The sequence below is a fragment of the Girardinichthys multiradiatus genome, chromosome 5 (genome assembly GCF_021462225.1).
Source record: "Girardinichthys multiradiatus isolate DD_20200921_A chromosome 5, DD_fGirMul_XY1, whole genome shotgun sequence".
Classification (NCBI taxonomy): Eukaryota; Metazoa; Chordata; class Actinopteri; order Cyprinodontiformes; family Goodeidae; genus Girardinichthys; species Girardinichthys multiradiatus.
The window spans coordinates 30,817,415-30,839,619 of record NC_061798.1 but is presented as its reverse complement, the minus strand read 5'-3'; the positions used below and the strand labels follow the sequence as shown (position 1 = coordinate 30,839,619).

Below are 22,205 nucleotides of genomic sequence, written 5' to 3'. Positions count from 1 at the left end.
GTACAAATCAAAATTCTGCTGGTACCTTTATATTTGTCGGTGAGCCAACTGTATTTGTTTGAAATGAAAAAGAAAAATTTGATAAAAACAAAACACAAATGCTTTAAAATCCTATTTGTCCATCCTTCCGTCAGTCCTCTAAATTTGCACAATTGTGTTAAAGGTCTCAGATGGACTGAAGCTAGCTGTTACCTGGCAACAAGAAGGGTACAGGTCAAGGTACCAGGACAGAGACATTTGACAAGCATGTAGTGATGCAGGCCCACACACACTTTATGACAAGTTACAAGATGTTCATGAACTTGCTGTTCACCTAATATGCATGATTGTTTTGCACAGCAAAAATGGAAACAGGAAACCATCTTGTTGATAGTGATACGTCTTGTACCAAAAACCCCACACAGTCTTTCATTCAGAAAAAAAATCGGACAGGTATTTGTTAGGTTTTTGTTTTCATAAGACACCTCTTTAAAAGCTGCATTTCAACGCTTTGCTGAATAGAAGCTGTGTGGAAGAGTGCGTCTGTACTACTAAGTTGAACAATTAGACACAAAAGCTAAGAGTTCTCTCTTCTCCCAGTCTTCATGCGCAAACTTTATTCACATTCAGTGCACAAAAATATCTCCATCAATAATTCCTAAAATTCCCTCCCTTCAATTCTTACAGGGTGTAATTACTGACATTAGACTGGTCAACATGTGTTGACCAGTCTAATGTAACATTCTGACTTATGCAAACTTGGTTTCTTGTTGTACAAAACACGGGTAATAGATGTGCTATTTTATGTCACAAACACAATTTAACAAAGTAAATTGCTTTCACAGCTGCTGAAGGGTTGTTTAAATAGAAAACAAAGAAGAGTATTATTAATAATGAGGTCTGTTGTCATGTGTCAGGGGTGTTACTCTCACCAGCTAGGTGATTTCCTTCTTAAGTTTCAGACAGCAACTTAAAATTGCATTTGCTGTAGTTTGAACAGATGCTCATCTTGTTCAGTAAGTCGTTTTATAAAATTGTTTTAAATAAAACATATTTAACGGACTTAATGTAACATTTCCTGATCTCCGTTGTTGATACATGAAAGATCCTGTTTGCAAAGACTGAAATGTTCAAATCTTTTTACCTTGTAATGACCCTTTGAAGAAATAAACTACATTTAATTAAACTGATAGAATAATAAAATTTTTAAGTACTCTTGTTTAACAAATCATTTTATGTTTTGCTTCCAGCAGCTCTCAGGTGTGTGAGTGGTGCTGCTGATTTGATCCATGTGTCTGAATTCGAGGGCAGAGAAGTACAAATTTTATGGTCATATAATGAGGGATATGAGGATTATGAAAAGCACCTGTGTAAGAATGAATGCAGCTCTAGTGATGTTCTTATTAAAACAGCATCTGGAAATAATAACAAATACTCCATCCACGATGATAAGAGAACCAGAATCTTCACAACAACCATCTCATTGATCTTCGTCTTGATGATGCTACAAAATACTTTTGTGGGGTGGCCAGACTAGGAAGAGATTGGTACACTGAAGTAAAGCTGGAAATAAAACCAAGTAAAATAATAATAAAGTTTGTTTCTGAGTTCAGTCAACATTATAAAACTGAATCAAATTAAGCTGTTTCAGCTATGACTTTATTTAATGTAGCTATCAGCTAAATTAGGGTCGCTAAATATTGTTTGCCCCACTCCTTGAACCGTCACCTTAACGTGGTGGAGGGGTTTGAGTGCACGAATGATCTTAGAGGGTATGTTTCCTGGGGTTTAAATGCCCCTGTTAGGGTCTCCCTTGGCAAACAGGCTCTAGGTGATGGGTCAGACAAAGAGCGGTTCAAGAACCCTTCATGACGACTATTAAATCAAGGCACGTGACGTCGCCCGGTACGACGGAGCCGGGGTCCCACCCAGGAGCCAGGCCTGGGGGCGGGACTTGTCGGAGAGTTCCTGGTGGCTGGGTTGCTCCTCGCGGGACCCGGTCGGGCCAAGCCCGAATGAGAGACGCGAGGCTATTCCCCAGTGGGCCCACCACCTGCAGGGGGAACCGTGAGGGGCCGTGCAAAGAGGATTGGGCGGCGGACGAAGGTGAAGACCTCGGCGGCCTAATCCCCGGATTCTTAGGATGGCTCTATGGACATGTAATGTCACCTCACTAGGGCGGAGGGAGCCTGAGCTTGTGCGGGAGGTCGAGAGATATCAACTAGAAATAGTCGGGCTCGCCTCCACGCACAGGGGCTCTGGAACCCATCTCAAGAGGGGCTGGACTCTCTTCTACTCTGGAGTGGCCCACGGGGAGAGGCGGCGGGCTGGGTGGGTTTGCTTGTTGCCCCCCAGCTCAGCCGTTTCATGTTGGGGTTTACCCCAGTGGATGAGAGGGTCGCATCCCTGCGCCTTCGGGTTGGGGACAGGTGTCTGACTGTCGTTTCGGCCTAAGGGGCGAGCGGTAGTGCGGAGTACCCGGCCTTCTTGGCGTCCCTGTTGGGGGTGCTGGATAGTGCTCCATTACTCTGCTGGGGGACTTCAACGCCCACGTGGGAAACAACAGTGACACCTGGAGAGACGTGATCAGGAGGAATGGCCTCCCCCATCTGAATCCGAGTGGTGTTTTGTTATTGGACTTCTGTGCTAGTCACGGATTGTCCATAATGAAGACCATTTTCAAACATAAGGGTGTCCATCAGTGCACTTGGCACCAGGACACCCTAGGCAGGAGGTCAATGATTGACTTTGTTGTCGTATCATCAGACCTTCGGCCACATGTTTTGGACACTTGGGTGAAGAGAGGGGCTGAGCTTTCCACTGATCACCACCAGGTGGTGAGTTGGATCCACTGGAGGAGGAGAAAGCCGGACAGACTTGGCAGGCCCAAGCGCATAGTGAGGGACTGCTGGGAACGTCTGGCGGAGCCCTTGGCCAGGGATGTATTCAACTCCCACCTTCGGGAGAGCTTTGACCAGATTCCGGGGGATGTTGGAGACATAGAGTCCGAGTGGACCATGTTCTCCGCATCTATTGTCGATGCTGCTGCCCGTAGCTGGGGCCATAAGGTCTGCGGTGCCTGTCGCGGTGGCAATCCCCGAACCCGGTGGTGGACACCGGCAGTAAGGGACGCTGTCAAGCTGAAGAAAGAGTCCCATAGGCTGTGATTCTCTTGTGGGACTCCTGAGGCAGCTGACGGGTACCGTAAGGCCAAGCGTGTCGCGGCCCGGGCTGTGGCAGAGGCAAAAACTCAGGCCTGGGAGGAGTTTGGTGAGGCCATGGAGAAGGACTACCTGTTGGCCTCGAAGTGATTCTGGCAAACTGTCCGGCGCCTCAGGAGTGGAAAGCAGTGCTTCGCCAACAATGTTTGCAGTGGGGGTGGGAGGCTGCTGACCTCGACTAGGGACATTCTCGGGCGGTGGAAGGAGTACTTTGAGGATCTCCTCAATCCTGCCATCACGCATTCCCTGGTGGAAACAGAGGCTGGGGACTCGGGGTTGGACTCTTTCATCACCCAGGCTGAAGTCACCGAGGTGGTTAAAAAGCTCCGCAGTGGCAGGGCTTCGGGGGTGGATGAGATCCGCCCTGAGTACTTCGAGCGTCTGGATGTTGTGGGGCTGTCATGGTTGACACGCCTCTTCAACATTGCGTGGCGGTCAGGGACAGTGCCTCTGGACTGGCAGACAGGGGTAGCGGTCCCCCTTCATAAGAAGAGTGACCAGAGGGTGTGTTCCAACTACAGGGGGATCACACTCCTGAGCCTCCCTGGTAAGGCCTACGCTAGGGTATTGGAGAGGAGAGTCCAGCCGATAGTCGAACCTCAGCTTCAGGAGGAGCAGTGTGGTTTTCGTCCTGGCCGTGGAACACTGGACAAGCTCTATACCCTCTACAGGGTACTCGAGGGTTCATGGGAGTTTGCCCAACCGGTCCACATGTGTTTTGTGTACCTGGAGAAAGCATTCGACTGTCCCTCGTGGTGCCCTGTGGGGGGTGCTCCAGGACTATGGAATCGGGGGCCCTTTACTAGGGGCCATCCGGTCTTTGTACAAGCAGAGCAGGAGTTTGGTTTGCATTGCCGGCACTAAGTCGGACCTGTTCCCGGTGCATGTTGGACTCCGGCAGGACTGCCCTTTTTCACCGGTCCTGTTCATAACTTTTATGGACAGGATTTCTAGGTGCAGCCAAGGGCCGGAGGGGCTCTGGTTTGGGGACCAGAAGATTTAGTCTCTTCTTTTTGCAGATGACGTGGTCCTGCTGGCCCCCTCTAGCCAAGACCTACAGCATGCGCTGGAGCAGTTTGCAACCAAGTGTGAAGCAGCTGGGATGAAGATCAGCTCCTCCAAGTCCGAGGCCATGGTTCTTCACCGGAAAAGGGTGGCTTGTCCTCTTCAGGTTGGAGGGGAGTTCCTGCCTCAAGTGGAAGAGTTTAAGTATCTCGGGGTCTTGTTCACGAGTGAGGGAAGAATGGAGCTGGAGATCGACAGACGGATCGGTGCGGCTGCCGCAGTAATGGGGGCCGCTTTGCCGGTCCATTGTGGTGAAGAGAGAGCTGAGCCGAAAAGCGAAGCTCTCGATTTACCAGCCGGTCTACATTCCTACCCTCACCTATGGCCATGAACTTTGGGTCATGACCGAAAGAACGAGATCCCGGATACAAGCGGCTGAAATGAGCTTCCTCCGTAGGGTGGCCGGGCACTCCCTTAGAGATAAGGTGAGGAGCTCGGCCATCCGGGAGGGGCTCGGAGTAGAGCCGCTGCTCCTCCACATCGAGAGGAGCCAGTTGAGGTGGCACGGGCATCTATACCGGATGCCCCCTGGACGCCTTCCTCGGGAGGTGTTTCAGGCACGTCCCACCGGGAGGAGGCCCAGGGGACGGCCCAGGACACGCTGGAGGGACTACGTCTCTCGGCTGGCCTGGGAACGCCTTGGGCTCCCCCCAGAGGAGCTGGAGGAGGTGTCTGGAGAGAGGGAAGTCTGGGCGTCTCTGCTGCTCCCGTGACCCAGTCCCGGATAAAGCAGAAGACGATGAGTACGAGTATGAGTACGAGTAAATATTGTTTGTCAGTTAAGGTATAAGATAAATTATTGCATTTCAGTGGACCCTCTGCACCACCTTCAGTGCTTCAGCCTCACAGAAAATAAGATTCAATAAATATGAGCTCTTAAACACTTCTATTTATACTGACAGGAGAAAGTAGTTGAGTAGGCTATACAGTTAACTATCAAAACATTTTTCTAGACAATGAAATTAAATAATTTCATAAATGATGTTTCCAAGATACGCTATAAATACAACCCCGATTTCAATGAAGTTGGGACGTTGTGTAAAACGTAAATAAAAATAAAATGTAATCCTGTTCAACCTATATGCAATTGAATACACCACAAAAACAAGATATTTAATGTTCAAGCTAATAAACTTTGTTTTTATTTACAAATATTCACTCACCTTGAATTTGATGCTTGCAAAACATTCCAAAAAAGCTGAAAAATGGGCAACAAAAGACTGGGAAAGTTGAGGAAGGCTCAAAAACACCTATTTGGATTATTACACAAGTGAACAGATTCATTGGAAACATACAACACAGCTCTTCGCTACATCTGCAAGTGCAAGTCAGATCTCTATCATGTAAAGCGAAGCCATATATCAACACCCAGAAACACCGCCGGTTTCTCTGAGCCCAAGCTGAGATGGAGTTACGCAAAGTGGAAATGTGTGCTGTGGTCTGGTAGGTCCACATTTGAAATTGTTTTTGGAAACCATGGATGCTGTGTCCGCTGGGCCAAAGAGGAAAAGAAATATCCGGATTTTTATCAGCACAAAGTTTAAAAGCAAGCATCCATGATGGTACAGGGATGTGTTAGGGCCCATGGACTGGCTAACTTTCACTTAGAGCAACAAACGCTTCAGGGACGTCACTGCTTATATTAGCAAGACATTGCCAAGCCGCATTCTGTACATGTTACAACAGCATGGCTATGTAGTAAGAGAGTGCAGTACTAGACTGGCCTGCCTGTAGTCCAGACCATGCTACCATTGAAAATGCGTGGCACACTGAAGTTGTACAAAAAGCAAGAATGGGAAACACTTCCACCTACAAAGCTTCAACAATTAGTGTCATTAGTTCCCAAACACTTATTGAGTGTTGTCAAAAGGAAAGGTGATATAACACAGTGGTAAACAGGGCCCATGTACCAGCTTTTTGGAAAGTGTTGGATGTATCAAATTCAAAAGTGAATGTTAGCAAAAAAACAATAAAACTTTTCAGTTTGAACATTAAATATCTTGTTTTTGTAGTGTATTAAACTGTATATAGGTTGAACAGGATTTCCAACTTCTCTGGAATTGGGGTTGTACTTTTTCTTACAATTGTTGCTAGTTCATGGTGTTGTTTGTCCTCATGTCAAACAGCTGCTGCAACACGGTGAATAAAACCCAAAGTATTGAGGAAGGTTCAGTGTCCATCAGCTGCCTGTATGACTGAGTCTGTCAACAACCTGATGTTTGTCTGCAGTGGAAACCGTCCTTCCACATGTCTACAGCAAGCAGTAGTCCCTTCCAACAACACATAAAATGGACAATTCAGACTCACTGATGACAGGAAGTCTAGAATATTCACAGTGACCATTTCCAGTCTGACCCTGAATGATTCTGGGTCGTATCTTTGTGGTGTCCAAAGAAACTCAGGGCTGGATGTTTCCTCTGCTGTTGAATTGGAGGTCAAAGGTGAGGAATCAAGCACGTTACCTCAAATTTCTGTAATTAATGCAATAAACTGAGAGAAAAGAGTGTGACTTGATCCTTTTAACAATTCTGCTGTTTTGTTTATCAATCAGAATGGTGCTGTGTGGAGTCCAAGGACATGAGCGGCATTATGGGACATACTGTAACCTTCCAGTGTCCTTATCCGCCTCATCATAGTAATAATACGATGTTCCTTTGCAAAGGAAACAAGCGCAGCAACTGCACAGACATGGCTTATCAAAGCAGGTTCATGCGGCATAATCGTACTGCAACATTTGTTTCTGTGATGATCACAAATCGTGAAGCAGAGGATTCGAGGACATACTGGTGTAGATCAGACCTAGAGTGGAGTGTGGGAAACTACATGCAGTTTCATCTGTCTGTTGGTAAGAGCATGGTTTTTATTTAGACTGAAACTAAAAATTACAGTTTTATTTATAAAGCAGATTAAAAATGAAAGATAGGAAACTGGTTTCAGGGAAATAACTAAATTGGTGTAAGGATTTTATTTTTGTGCTGAAATACCCTTGGTTTATTTGAGTTGGTGTGTTGCTTGTTACAGAGAAAGAACAGAGTGATACGTCAGGACAGCCCAAGATGAAAGGTGAGATGGTGAAATGAAACTGAACAGTCAGTTTTTATAGAAATGCATAACATCTCACATTCATGTTTAGCATGTTCATGTTCAATGTGTTTGTTACAGTTGGTTCTTCTCTACTCCAAAAACACGCCACACCCCCTTTGACACCTAAACTCAAACCAAACAGATCAATCTAACTAAAGCTCCCCTTAACGTCACTTAGTCATATGCATAATTTGCTTTAGCTTCCTCAAAGTCTTACAGAACAATCTGACAAACTGTTATGATTTGAAACAGGTACTTTTCAACTCAGTTACAATCAAACATCCATTTAAAAGAAAATCTTTATGTAATTAAAAGTTACTTAGATACATTTTCTTAACAGCTTTTTTATTCACTGCTGTGTTCAGTCAGAAAACTGACTGAAGGCTGAATTTAGCTCGTTTTATGCTCTTTTCCATAAGTCAAAGTTAGCATTTATAAAGAAGCACCACTTTAATTGCTTTCCTTTTTTTAAGTCCTGTGTCTACTGAACCACTCACTTTTTCTATTTAGCAAAACTAGCATGTGACCTTAATGCCTAAACACTTGATACACAACACTGATGACAGTCACAGTCATTTTGAAAGATTGATTTCTCCGCCAATTGTTGCAGTAAGTCCAAATGAGATTAACGGTATATTATTGTCGTGGTGCGACTTTTTGGACTTTGTTGTGGTTTGTGTTTTGACTTTAGTTTGGTTTTGTAGTCATGGTTGTTTGTTTATTTTCTTCTACTGCCTCCTAGTGTTTGTTGTTTTCTCTCCCCTCACTTCTAGTTCCTTCTGTGGTTGCTTTCCTATTTCTTGTTATGGTATTATTATTATTATTATTAGAGTTCTTTGTCTCCCTGGATTCTTTGGTTTAATTTCTCATTTAGTATCTCTGTTTATTTATGTTAGGTATTTGTTCTCTTTCTGGGTTTAGTCCTCTGCTTTGTTTCTCTAGTTCCAGCCTACCTTTTTTAGGTTAGCTTTAGTTATTGTTTACTTTTGGTTTGCACATTTTCTAGTTCTCACGTTCTCTGTTTCCTTTTTTGTTACTTCAGTCAGTGTTTGTTTAGGTTTTGTTTATTCTACGGTCAGGGTTTCTTTATAGGTTCTTTGTTTATTTTTAGGTCGTGTTGTTCTTCTATTTTCTCTAGTTCTCTGTTTACTTTCTTTAATGTCTATTTTAGGTTATGTCTTAGTCCAGCTCCTCTCATGTCCACTTAATTTTCTAGTTAGGTCTTCTTAGCAGCTATCTATATCCCCTCAGTTCTCTGCAGCCTGGTTCACACCTGTTTTCCATCCTCCTCTGATTTCCTGCCTCTAGTTCTCATTGATTCATACCTCACTCCCCTCTGCTTATAAGCTCTCTGGTTCTCTTTGTTCTTCGCTGGTTCCTTCCATTCTCTACCCACGTCATGTGCTGTTCGTACCATGTTCCTGCTAAGCCAACTTTGTAAATTGTGGATTTTCGTCTTTGTTAATTGCCTGCAGTGATTTTGCTACGTTACTGCTACGTTTTGGAAAACCTTTTTGATTCTTCTTAAAATAAAGAAGAAGGTTCCTTTAAACATGCTGCTACCTAGCTCTTGTCTGCTCGTTGGTCACTCTAAACCCCAGAATGCGACAATTATATAGTAAATGTAAAAGATAAGTAGGAATAAAGCTTATAATAAATCTGTGATTTCAGTAAATGGGCAAGTCATGCTTTTAATATGTGATTGATCATAAGTTGAGACATATTAGCAGATATTATACATTTGTGTCTCAGATATTGTTAGTACAAAAATTAACAAATGTTGTTGCATATAGAAAAACTCTGAATTTGTTGGATGTGTGTGTTTTTTTTATTCAGGAAAGCCAGATTTTAAGTATAGCTGTGCTGGTTTACCACTCACAATGTGGCACGTTTGCCTGGCATGTCTTTCCTGTGAGGCAGCGAAGCTAGTGTAGCTTCTGTTTTTCTTTGTCTATTCCTGGACACAAATAGACAGAGTTAAGCTGAGGATCACAGTGTTGACAACATTAAACCACTGTGGTTTCCCCAAAATGTCTCTAAAAGCAGAAATGTGCCTGTGTTCCTTTTGGGAAAAAAAGAAGAGACCTGTAATGATTCTGCTCTTATTAGAACGGTCCTGTGTGACGTCCAAGTACATTAAAGGCACCTCGTCTAATAACATGGCACTGTCCTTATCCACCTGAACATCATGATAGCAGGATGTTTTTGAAGGAACTCGACTGGTTGGTGGTTCCAAACCTCTTGGAGAACCAACCACAGATCTTCTTGTTATCATTTTCTTAATTGTTTTGACCCACATGCAGATTGACACTCAGGAGGCAGGAGAAAAGTTAAACAAGTTTATTATTGTTCACAAATGTGATATGAAACTGGAACCGGGACTGGAGACACAGCACTGTACGGAGAAAAAGATCAGGTAAGTACTCTGAAGTCTGACGGGAATAACTGAAGAAGGATTGGAGTTTTTGCTTACAGTTGATGGAGAGGTGGCTGGATGAGGGAGAATGATGTGGAGCCTGGGAGGACGGGTATAAGCTGCTGCCAAATCGGGGACCTTCCCAAGGAAATGGTGAGCGCTCTGGTGGAGGTTCCGGTGAGTACTTGACGGTAGGGTTATTAAATATTTATTTATATGAACAGAGGTTACCTGGAGAGGTGTTTGTGGAGTTACAGGTCCTTCTCAAAATATTAGCATATTGTGATAAAGTTCATTATTTTCCATAATGTAATGATGAAAATTTAACATTCATTTATTTTAGATTCATTGCACACTAACTGAAATATTTCAGGTCTTTTATTGTCTTAATACGGATGATTTTGGCATACAGCTCATGAAAACCCAAAATTCCTATCTCACAAAATTAGCATATCATTAAAAGGGCCTCTAAACGAGCTATGAACCTAATCATCTGAATCAACGAGTTAACTCTAAACACCTGCAAAAGATTCCTGAGGCCTTTAAAACTCCCAGCCTGGTTCATCACTCAAAACCCCAATCATGGGTAAGACTGCCGACCTGACTGCTGTCCAGAAGGCCACTTTTGACACCCTCAAGCAAGAGGGTAAGACACAGAAAGAAATTTCTGAACAAATAGGCTGTTCCCAGAGTGCTGTATCAAGGCACCTCAGTGGGAAGTCTGTGGGAAGGAAAAAGTGTGGCAGAAAACGCTGCATAACGAGAAGAGGTGACCGGACCCTGAGGAAGATTGTGGAGAAGGGCCGATTCCAGACCTTGGGGGACCTGCGGAAGCAGTGGACTGAGTCTGGAGTAGAAACATCCAGAGCCACCGTGCACAGGCGTGTGTAGGAAATGGGCTACAGGTGCCGCATTCCCCAGGTCAAGCCACTTTTGAACCAGAAACAGCGGCAGAAGCGCCTGACCTGGGCTACAGAGAAGCAGCACTGGACTGTTGCTCAGTGGTCCAAAGTACTTTTTTCGGATGAAAGTAAATTATGCATGTCATTCGGAAATCAAGGTGCCAGAGTCTGGAGGAAGACTGGGGAGAAGGAAATGCCAAAATGCCAGAAGTCCAGTGTCAAGTACCCACAGTCAGTGATGGTCTGGGGTGCCGTGTCAGCTGCTGGTGTTGGTCCACTGTGTTTTATCAAGGGCAGGGTCAATGCAGCTAGCTATCAGGAGATTTTGGAGCACTTCATGCTTCCATCTGCTGAAAAGCTTTATGGAGATGAAGATTTCATTTTTCAGCACGACCTGGCACCTGCTCACAGTGACAAAACCACTGGTAAATGGTTTACTGACCATGGTATCACTGTGCTCAATTGGCCTGCCAACTCTCCTGACCTGAACCCCATAGAGAATCTGTGGGATATTGTGAAGAGAACGTTGAGAGACTCAAGACCCAACACTCTGGATGAGCTAAAGGCCGCTATCGAAGCATCCTGGGCCTCCTTAAGACCTCAGCAGTGCCACAGGCTGATTGCCTCCATGCCACGCCGCATTGAAGCAGTCATTTCTGCAAAAGGATTCCCGACCAAGTATTGAGTGCATAACTGTACATGATTATTTGAAGGTTGACGTTTTTTGTATTAAAATCACTTTTCTTTTATTGGTCGGATGAAATATGCTAATTTTGTGAGATAGGAATTTTGGGTTTTCATGAGCTGTATGCCAAAATCATCCGTATTAAGACAATAAAAGACCTGAAATATTTCAGTTAGTGTGCAATGAATCTAAAATATATGAATGTTAAATTTTCATCATGACATTATGGAAAATAATGAACTTTATAACAATATGCTAATTTTTTGAGAAGGACCTGTAGTTGGTGGAGGGTGAGTAGGGTTCGCTTTGCCTGAGGACGAAGGACTTGAACTGTCAGCTGGAGCTTGATCCAAAAAGGTTTCTTAGAAAGCTTGTGGTCTTTGACTGAGACAGGATCCAGACAGAAGCTTGGAGAAAGGACTGAAGATCTCTAGAGCCTGAGACTAGGACAGTGGGTTTCCTAGGAAGGAGCACACAATCAGGTAAATATACTGTGAACTTTAGCTTGGACTCAAACATTAGAGGTGAAATTACCTCAAAGGCAACCACTCAGGTACTGGAGTGCTGACAGCTCCACCTTCTTATACTCCAGGTTGATGGAAATGGGAAACACCTGCTACCCTCAGCAATGGAGGATCTTGGCGGCATCTAGTGGTAAGTAAGTGTTTGCAGCAGGCAAATAAAAAACATGAAACTCCCAGGCTCCGATACTTCTGTGGATGTAGGCTTTCTTACATCCTTCTCTCTCTTCATGTAATCCCAGACACACTCCATGATGTTGAGATCAGGGCTGTGTGGGGGCCATACCACCACTTCCAGTAAGTATTATGTATTGTACGTTGGATTGTTTGACATGAATTAAAGATATTTACATATACATATTTACAGCATTTTTTCACACCTGCCTAAAACTTGTGCACAGTATTTTACATACAGTAAAACACATGACCAAAGAACAAGTCAGGCCCTTCTGTATATATACAGAAATCAGGTTGATTCTTACTTTGCTTGCTAGTCTAGCACAAGTGTTTTTTTTATGTTATATTATTAGTTGTTTGATTTCTTTTCCTTGTCTGTTGCAAAGAAAGAATAACTTACTGAAAATTTGGTACTGAAGGATCTGCCAAAGCAAAACAAGATGTCAGGTGAGACCTTGAATGACGGGAACATATGAATACAACCATAGGAATAAAATGTAAAGCCCTCACAGTTCTTACAGGAAATTAGATGAGCAAACAGGGTGAATGTAGCATGCTGTTCTCTACATTTTCACACATACAGCAGTAGTCTTATTTGCATAGCTGCTAGTTGGTAGAGCTTTTAAAACATCTGAGGCTTTCTGTACCATGTGACTAATTAGGGAAATGGTTTGTGGGTTGGTGTGAAATTTGAAATGCAAGATCAAGCCAAATATGTTAGACCACTCTTCACATTTTTTAAACCTGAGACTTCATTGTTTGTGTGCAAACAAGCAAGAGAAAGAAAATATTCCATTTTCTGGGAACATTTTCAGCTGATCCCTCCTAGAGAAGAGTGTCATGAGGACATGTTGTGACCAGTCAGGGGCATATGATGCAACTGAGGAAAAACAGATCAGAAGAACCAAGGGAACTAAAGGAAGAACTGAGAAAATAAAAACGATATAAACTGATATGCAAAGACCTTATTGGCAATAATAAACAACACATAATACTTTGAATACAATTATGAACCATCATGACAGCAGATGGGTTGTCAATGCACGGCCTTTAGGTTTTGGTCAGTAGTAGGCCATGGCTGAGCATTTAAAACACTGACAAACAAATCATTTTCTCAACACAATTTGGTGTAAAGCTTGTCTGGCCATCACTACTTACCATCACCAATGGTGGCAAAGGAAATAAAGCAAAAACAGGCAAAACATAAAGAGGAACACAGGCATGAAGCAAGAGACTACAGGGAGCATAACTGCTTCAAAAACAGGAAAGAGAAAATTAAGGATCTGACAGTGAGGAAAGTGACTATTGGAATAAAAACGGGAGAGTGCCTAGACTGGTGGAAAACAGCTGTGAAGGGACTTAGACTGAGTGAGCTGAGGAATACAGACTTATCACTAAGCACAAGTAAACACAGGTATGAAGAATAACTAACCTCACACCAGCACTGTTTGCTTATGCGAGGTCTCTGCTTTCCTTTAATATTCTAACTAAGCTATATTTTAAATTCTTTCCTCTGGGGAATTTATTTAATTATAACATCTCATATGCATAGACATTAGATTCTGATTCAGAGCAGCACTGTTCCCCAAAACATCTTTAGTTTCCAAGAGTTTAGTTCTTTTGCAAATAGTGAAAATAAACTAAAACTTCATCATTTTATGAAACATATTTTGAAAAAAAAACTAAAAAATTAAAATAATTTTATATTATTTTGTGTTAAAGTGACTCTGGACCAAATGGATGACAGCAAAAATAAAAGCAAGATAAGGTGTATTACAAGACTTTTTCTCTTACGGTGTTTTGGCTGCAGACTAGCACAGCTGCAAAGGTCATTACAACAACACCTCAGGCTACATTTAATGTCTCTGAGAAATCACATCAAGCTACAGAGTGGTCCATCAAATTATTTCTCCATTTTTAATTACTTTTAATAACATTTGTGAAAACAATGAAGAAACCCCCAAAATGAAGACAAAACCTAAAACTTTAAAGATTTGAGGTAGTAAATCAATATTAGGAGGGTGCCTCTTTGACCTTGTTTACCAAATGTCCTCAGTATACACTGCTATGTAGCGGGGCTACACGTCTTTTAAATACAGGGTTAAAAACCACTCCTGTAAACCTGTATGCATACTAGAATAGGATACAACAGACTGACAGGTTACTGGTTACCTGCTGCTTTCAGTGCATTTTCCTCATTAAGTTTAAACATGTTTACTTAAGAAAACAAATATTTCAGCTGTAGAGTCTCTAAATATTTCTGCAACTTCCATTAAATTCTGAATTCCCCAATTAGATTCAACATTTAAAACAAGTCTGACTGAGAAGCACTTTAGGGTAGCTTATCTGTTGTTTCAGGAATGTTGTGGTTTGGTGCTCAAGCTGTTCTAATCTTTATATGCACCTTTTAGATTTACGGGAATCTTGTTGTACCTTCTGTTCTGGTAATGATAGTGATTATCATCCTAAATAAAGAGTGCCGCAAAAAAGGTCACAAAGTAAAAGGTTAGTTAGGTTCTTCCACTGCCAACTAAAACTCATGACTGCCAACTAATTTGTCTTCTAATGCTTTGCTCTATCAGAAGCAGATGTCACCACAAACAGAAGCAAAAATGAGGCAGAAAACTCAGAGGAAGTGATGGGTGGAGCTGATGTAAGAAAATTGAAGTTTACACAAATTTGCTGGCAGGAAAAAGTTTATTTTATGCAATACATTTTTGTTTAACACTTCAGCTTTTAGCTGCTTGATAGAGAAAAGTAGAAATGCAGCTCACTTCTCTGTTTAAACCCTGTATCTGATATAAAAGCAATTAACTTCTACTTTATGGGAAAAAAAAAATATTTTAATTTAATACCAAAAACTCACTGTATTTATGTAATTATAGTGTTTGAATCTGGAAAACTTTGTTACACTACACCTTTCATTTACATGTATAGAGGGTGAGAGACAAGCTGGTATTCATGAACTTCAGATCACAAACGTCTTAGGGTGTATTCACACCAGGAAAGTCCTTTGGTCCACTTGTTTGGTCCAGATCAAAAGCAGACTTTTTTTTTTTTTGTTTGGTGTGGGTCGCTTTCACATTATACTGTACTACACTATACTACACTGTAAATAAAGTCACGCGTGTGACAATTGTTGCTCCCATTGGACAGAAATGACTAGGGCTGACAGAGCACAGACCCGGAAATGGAGGAAAACTATTATGGAAGTAAAGCTTGCCGCATTGCTGTTCTGCATATTTGTGCAGTTAATATAGTTTCACAATCATTGTGAGTGTCAAGAGCAGCTAATTCAGCAAAGGTTTTGCGACGTTCTATTTCTATCAGGGACAGCGTAGGAGAATGCGAGCTACAAGCCGAAGAAGATGTGCTCTGCATGCCCTGATCCACAGCATGATGGCAGCGGTATTGCTAAGCAACGGACAGAGGATCAGTTATAACTTCAGTGCATTCACTATTTGCAACATTCACTACAGTGGCTCGTTAAGTTCAAAAAGGCGTATGTTTCCTGTAGTTGGGTCGGATTGAGGCCGGTCCGTATTTACGCCAGAAGATCGAGACCATCTCCAAAAGTGGGTCTCGGTCCGTTTAGGGGGTAACAAATACTGGTCCATTTAAAGCGGACCATACCTGGCAAGGGTAAATACACCCTTAAACAAAGGGGAGGCACTGTCTCACCTGAAGTGGGCTCATTAAGAGATCAGGCCAATCATTTATTAGAATGAACCTCAGCACAATCTAAGCCGTGCAGGTTGACCAGTCTTCCTGCATCTATTGATCTGTCATCTGTTTGTTCTGTTATAGAGTTATAAAAATCATGATGATCTTGAATTGAGCTCGCAGCAGAGGACCTGCAAAGAGCAGAGTGCCCGTTATCAATTAGGTAATTCAGACTATGAAGATGACTAATAGACTAATGGAACTTATAAAACTTAAAAGAGATGAAGACTGCACCAAATATTGCCATTTATTTTACTTGTTATTGCATGAAAATCTGTGTAAAAATACAGAAATGTTTTCAACTATGACAGTGTAGCGATTTAAAAGATAATAATTAACTGTCAACAGTTAGTTGAAAAATGTACTGATGCACAAGTTCCTTATAGGATTTCCAGGTCTGGATGCAGAAGATGTCCTTTACAGCTGAATGCTGAGTGTGTGTTATTGTTGTGAAGGTGAGCTGCTTCAGAGAAGGATGATTATTATTAATTTGATTCACTTTAGATGTATGATCTTGTGTTGATAAAGAAGTTTTCCCTAAATATGCAACATTAAATCCCTCGAATTAGTCAAGTTTTTGTTTAATATTTTGAGTGTAAAATGTGCTGATGTTTATTTACCCATTTAGCCACTAGATGTTGGTGTTGCTTTATGTAACATCCTGTGAATACTAAATGTTTCTCTAATTGATGACACATTTCATAATAGTCAGTGCTACATTGTGTTTAATGTATCATCTATATATGTCAGTGTGGTGTTTAACCATATAAAAATATTTTAGTAAAACAAATTGGATGGATTGCATGCAAAGCACTCAAGAAAACACCAACAAAATAATGACAATACAGATACAGTGTAAGGATTCATGATTAACTGTTTAATGTAAATGTGAAGATAATTCTAATATTCACTTTACTAAAAGAGATGTCAGGAGTTCAACGGACCAGATTCAGTATGTACAACACTACAGATAACACTCCAGTGAGATAACGTTAGGCAAATAACACTTGACAGAGCATCAGCTCCTTTGGAGACAGTCTTTTGAAGGCCACACGGTTTGCAAGCAAATCTAGAAATTTACAATAAGAAACCTTTCAAACCTAATACACAAAGTTGTAAAACAAGAAAAAGCATCGTCAGTACCAGCTTACCTTGCCGGGGTACAGTGCAGCTTATGGGGAAGAGGCGGGGTACACCCTGGATATGTTGTCATTCCATCACAGGACAACACAGAGACACACACTCATACCTAAGGGCAATTTACAGAGACCAATAAACCTAAGAATAATGGGGTTCTTTGGACTGTGAGAAGAAGCTGAAACTCAATTGTACTTTTTCCAATAAGATTACTTTGTAGAGCATACATAACATTTCACACATATGAGATATTTGAACCCACATTGTGGCTTTAAAACTCCACAGTAGAGTTATAACAACATCAACCAACGTTGGTTTTAGGTTAAATGTTTTTCACACCACTTTTACTTCATGCCTGTTTTAGTTTCTCTGTGGTCTTGAGGATCGCAAGGCTTCAAAACCTTTTGTTATGCAGTATCCTATACTGTATGATCTTATAGCAATTTAACATGTATTTAGTGAGTTGATTTAATGTCATGTGATCGGAGTTATTCATACAGATGATCTGTATTTTTCTATGATAATAAAGAATTTTGAAAATCTAAGCAGACAAAGTCTCCAAACTGAGTGAAATTTATTTTTAATTGTAGTTTTCTTTCAGAATAAATTTAGAAAAATGTCAGCATCGCTGAGTTGTTTGACCAGGGTTGCAAATCTGATCCATGAGTCTGGATTTGAAAGTAGATGTCAGATTTCAATTCAATTCTATTCTATTCAATTCAGTTTATTTATATAGCGCCAATTCATAACACATGTCGTCTCAAGGCACTTCACAAAGTCAGGTACATACATTCCAATTAATCCTAACCATTGAACAGTGCAGTCAGATTCAGTTATTTATTCAAATTGGATAAAAAGTTTTTCTATCTAAGGAAACTCAGCAGATTGCATCCAGTCAGTGACTTGCAGCATTCACTCCTCCTGGATGAGCATGTAGAGACAGTGGACAGTCACTGGCATTGACTTTGCCTAGAAAGAAAGAACAGATAAACTCTGAGCCAGTTTTCAAGGTTAGAGTCTGAAAGAGAGCACATAGAGTTAGTCACAGTAGAAGCTCAGTCAGTAGCTATGTCTAGGAGAGAGAAAGGGTTAAACACTGAAAGACAGGGCCAAGTGGATCATCGGTAGAGGGTGAGCATGAAGTTGTTGCCAGCAGAAGCTTGGACGATGCCCCCCTCCAGAAAGGTGTCACAAGTAGACACAGAGTCAGGCCGGGTGTAGCTTCCAGGAAGAGAAAAGAGAGAGAACATAAAGTTAAAAGCTGAAATAACAGCAAATAATGCAAAATTGGAGAGTAGTTTGAGAATTTAGCAGAGAGAGTGAAAGTGGTCATTATGTCCTCCAGCAGCCTAAGCCTATAGCAACATAACTACAGAGATAGCTCAGGATAACCTAAGCCACTCTAACTATAAGCTTTATCAAAAAGGAAAGTTTTAAGCCTAGCCTTAAAAGTAGACAGGGTGTCTGCCTCACGGACTAAAACTGGGAGCTGGTTCCACAGGAGAGGAGCCTGATAACTAAAGGATCTGCCTCCCATTCTACTTCTAGAGACTCTAGGAACCATCAGTAAACCTGCAGTCAGAGAACAAAGTGCTCTTTTAGGAACATATGGAACAATCAGATCTCTGATGTATGATGGAGCTAGATCATTAAGGGCTTTATATGTGAGGAGGAGAATTTTTTTATTCTATTCTGGATTTAACAGGGAGCCAATGAAGGGAAGCTAAAGTAGGAGAAATATGATCTCTCTTTTTAATTTTACACATCCTCCGACTGACGGAGCAGCACCATTGTTATGTTAATTAAAGAGAACGGTTCCACATTCTCCGTGACTACTCCAAACGTCACCAGACCCATTCTCCATTATTCACTGTCAAATTATAAAACAACTCCAATTTAATGTTCCGTTCTGGTCCGTCTGGTACTGGCCAGGTCAAGTTCCACAATTTCAACCGTAGCAAACAGGAAAAAGAATGCCAACAACTTCCAGTTTACCACAGTTAAATAAATAGAGACCGTTAACCACATATTAAACAAATTTTTTAACATTGACAATAAAGTTAACCGATTTATTTAAATATTGGACGCAAACCACTTTTCTTGCACCAAATAAGAAAGTAGATTTATCATTTAAACATTCAGTGTCATAGTTTTCTTTACAGATTTGACCCACATGCAGAATGACACTCAGGAGGCAGGAGAAAAGTTTAACAAGTTTATTTGACAGGTAATGGATGTTTAACTGGAACCGGGACTGGAGGCACAGCACTGTACGGGAAAGGAGGACAGGTAAGTTCTCTAGAGACAAACGGGGTGCCTGGGAACTGGAGCAATATCTTTAGCTTACTGTTTTGATGAATAGAGGTTGGCGAGGAGGAATGATGCGGAGCCCGGGAGGACTGAACAGACATTGCTGCGAAAACGGTGAATAATCCAGGATGACGGTGAGTACTCTGCAGAGGCTTTGGTGAGTATAGGCAGTAAGATAATCCGGATCAATTAAACTGAGATGATTTTACCTGGTGAGTCTTTGGTGAACAATTGGTGGAGGGTGAGCAGGGTTCGCTTGTCTAACGGAGTTGGTATTGAGCTGTCAACTGGAGATTGAACTAAACTAGGTTTCTTCTGAGGTTTGAGTACTTAGGCTGAGGCAAAACTGAGGACTTAGAGCCAGAGCTGATGGTCGCAAGAACGTGAGACCAGGATATGAGGATTCCTAGGAAGGAGCACAAAAAAGGTAAGAGACTATGAACTTAAACTCTAGACTGAGAATACAAGGCTTGGCCATTAGGAGTTACCACAGAGGTTCACACTCAGGCACTGGAGTGCTGACAGCTCCACCTTCTTATACTCCTCCAGGTTGATGGAAATGCAGAACACCTTTTACCCTCAACATAAGGGGATCTTGGCGACATCTAGTAGTGAGTAAGTGTTAGCAGTAGGTAAAAAAACAACACATGAAAAACCCCCAGACTCCGATATTCAGTTTGAAACGTCGTAATCCTCTCTGAATAGATTTGCATCCTGCTTGTAATTATGATGCCAAATATACAATGGCTAAACTTAACTGCATTTGCTTTTTTATGAGAACTCTTTGGACGCTGTTGAAATGATGAATGAAACATTTCTTTTGTTTACGACTCCTTTATATCCCCTTTTTTATCGCTTGAACTTGTACATGCTCTCTTCGGGCTCTAAGCAACTTGGAGCAGAGGATGGTGAATCTGGGGGTCAAAGTTTCCTGCTCATATCCTGAGTGTCATGAAAAGGTCATTTTGTGTAAGATTGCCTCCAGTGCAAGCAATATTCAATGACAATGATTACAACAACACAAAGGAAATCAACAATCATCTCTGATCTTCACTTCACTGACACTGGGAAATGCTGGTGTTGAGTGACCAGAACAGCAAGAGATCTCTGCAGTAACACTGGAAGAGGCTAATGCACATTTACCTTCAAATATCACCCTGATTTATAACTTATGAAAAGGAATCAAAGGGACTATTACAAACACATAATCATGTTTTTCTCTATGATGTGCAGCAATTTTTTAGTTGAAAAATGTCTTTCTTTAGACGTCATTGAGTCAAGTTATCACTGAAGGAGAACAAAAGTGTTTTCAGAAATTTGGGGGTTCTAGCCACATGGTTTAATGCAAACGGTGAAAATAAAGAAGGAAAGACGTTTGTCTGAAAAGGAGGTCGATGCAGCAACTGTTGACAAGATGGGTCAAAGCAATGTCACACTGCACAATGTTTCTAGCAGCTCTTTCTGTGTGTTGATCAGAAAGTAGGATACTGATGTCAATCAGACTCAGATAGAAGCAGGAATGTTCACAGACATCTTTTGCGCTGTAGCCTCTCTTTTCTTGGCATTATGCTGCAAAATTTGTAAATGAAATAAAATAATCATTAGTGTGCCTAATAATCCATTATGATTTGCTGAATCTCCAAAAGGCTGAGAACAGTTTCAACTGTTGAAGTATAAACGCTTGCATGAAAAAAACTACTTGACTAAAGGTGACTTTCGCTACACAGAACAGAGTTTTGACCACGATGTGTAATTATATTGTTTTTTTTTTTTCTATTTTCAACACTTTATTGAGAGAGCTACTTGAAATTATCCTCCAAAATGATTGTATTAATGCTTTTTTTCCCCCTATGGATAATTATGATTTAAAATGAGAAAAAAAAAAATAGTAAACTGGTCTAATATGTAAAACAGTAAAACTTTAAATTCTCTTTCTGACTGCATCTCTCCCTCTCTTTCTCTTCATTAAACCTGACAAAGTAAATAGCTAGACAAGGCTTTGAAAAGCGGATTTCATAAATACAAAAACCTGTCGGCTCTGCAGATGTCCCCACCTCCTCCCCTCCTTGTTTTTGAGTGTTTTTTGGGCCAGAAAGCGCCTAATGTTTTCAGCGTCACCACCATTTTAAGTGTTGTGGTTAATTTTGCGTCAAACAATGTCAGAGATTCCACAAACACTGAACATCATCTGTCTATCTTTATGATGCTGGTTGTAAGAGGAGTGTGGTGGCTGCAGTGGTTTAGTTTCACTTGTTGCTCAATAAGAGCTAAGTGGAGAGGGGGGAAGAAGGGGGAAGACGGAGGCTTTTGAATCAGGCTGGTGCAGAATTTTCACAATAATTTAAATAAATGTCCAGCCAATATCAAAACACTTCTGGGGAAATTGATGGCAGAGATGATCATTTTTATTTTAAATATTGATGAATGAAGAAAGAACATTGACCTCCAACTGAAAGGGTTCTTTTTACATCCAGGGAAAAAGGGCAGATGCTTGAATACCACTGGGGCTCTATCTGTGCATGTGCCTGAATAGAAGTGATGGAAACTTTAATCAGATTTATCTGTCAGCTGCTAAGAGCAACAAAGGATAAAATACATCACCTCATTACTTGCATGAACAAAGGGATTCATCTGAGGGCAGACTGAATAATTCTACAGATTTTAATCAAATAAGATTTAGCATGAATGCACTTCAGCTTAAATCAATGCATTGATTTTTTATGATTTAGGTTATTTAATCTCAAATAGTTGCTTCTTAAACTGCACCCTTTAGCTATTGGTCATATCTGTTCTGATTTCCCTTTTTTAAGGGTATTGAATGGGAAACCAACTCCTGGTATTCAGTGGTAGTTTATGTTCTGAAAATAAAACAGTGCCATAAGCCTCTGTGTCATTGCTTTAGCTTTTTTCTGTTCTTCCTACATTTCGTTGTAACTGGTATTGGTATCAGATGGGGTTTTATCACTCTTTGCTTTCAGACTGAAT

At 41.3% G+C, this 22,205-nt stretch overlaps 1 protein-coding gene and 1 long non-coding RNA gene across 3 annotated transcripts in view; one reads left to right on the top strand and one right to left on the bottom strand.

The window, feature by feature from the left end:
* The first annotated feature begins 5,494 nt into the window (after positions 1-5,494).
* LOC124868364 (polymeric immunoglobulin receptor-like) overlaps positions 5,495-22,205 on the top strand; it is a 35,758-nt gene continuing 19,047 nt past the window's right edge. The window contains exons 1-7 of one of the 2 annotated variants that reach the window (XM_047365565.1): positions 5,495-6,706; positions 6,817-7,110; positions 7,287-7,328; positions 9,825-9,942; positions 11,746-11,834; positions 11,945-12,006; positions 12,116-12,170. The gene's annotated coding sequence lies outside the window, so the exon portion shown is untranslated. Of the gene's footprint in view, positions 6,707-6,816; positions 7,111-7,286; positions 7,329-9,824; positions 9,943-11,745; positions 11,835-11,944; positions 12,007-12,115; positions 12,171-19,509; positions 19,648-19,769; positions 19,836-22,205 lie in introns of those variants that run through there. The other variant, XM_047365566.1, reaches the window with a different exon arrangement.
* On the bottom strand, positions 19,113-21,028 carry LOC124868381. Its single transcript, XR_007038314.1, has 3 exons — positions 19,709-21,028; positions 19,258-19,626; positions 19,113-19,178 (listed from the first exon to the last, which is right to left on the bottom strand). It is a non-coding gene; the product is annotated as an uncharacterized LOC124868381 (long non-coding RNA).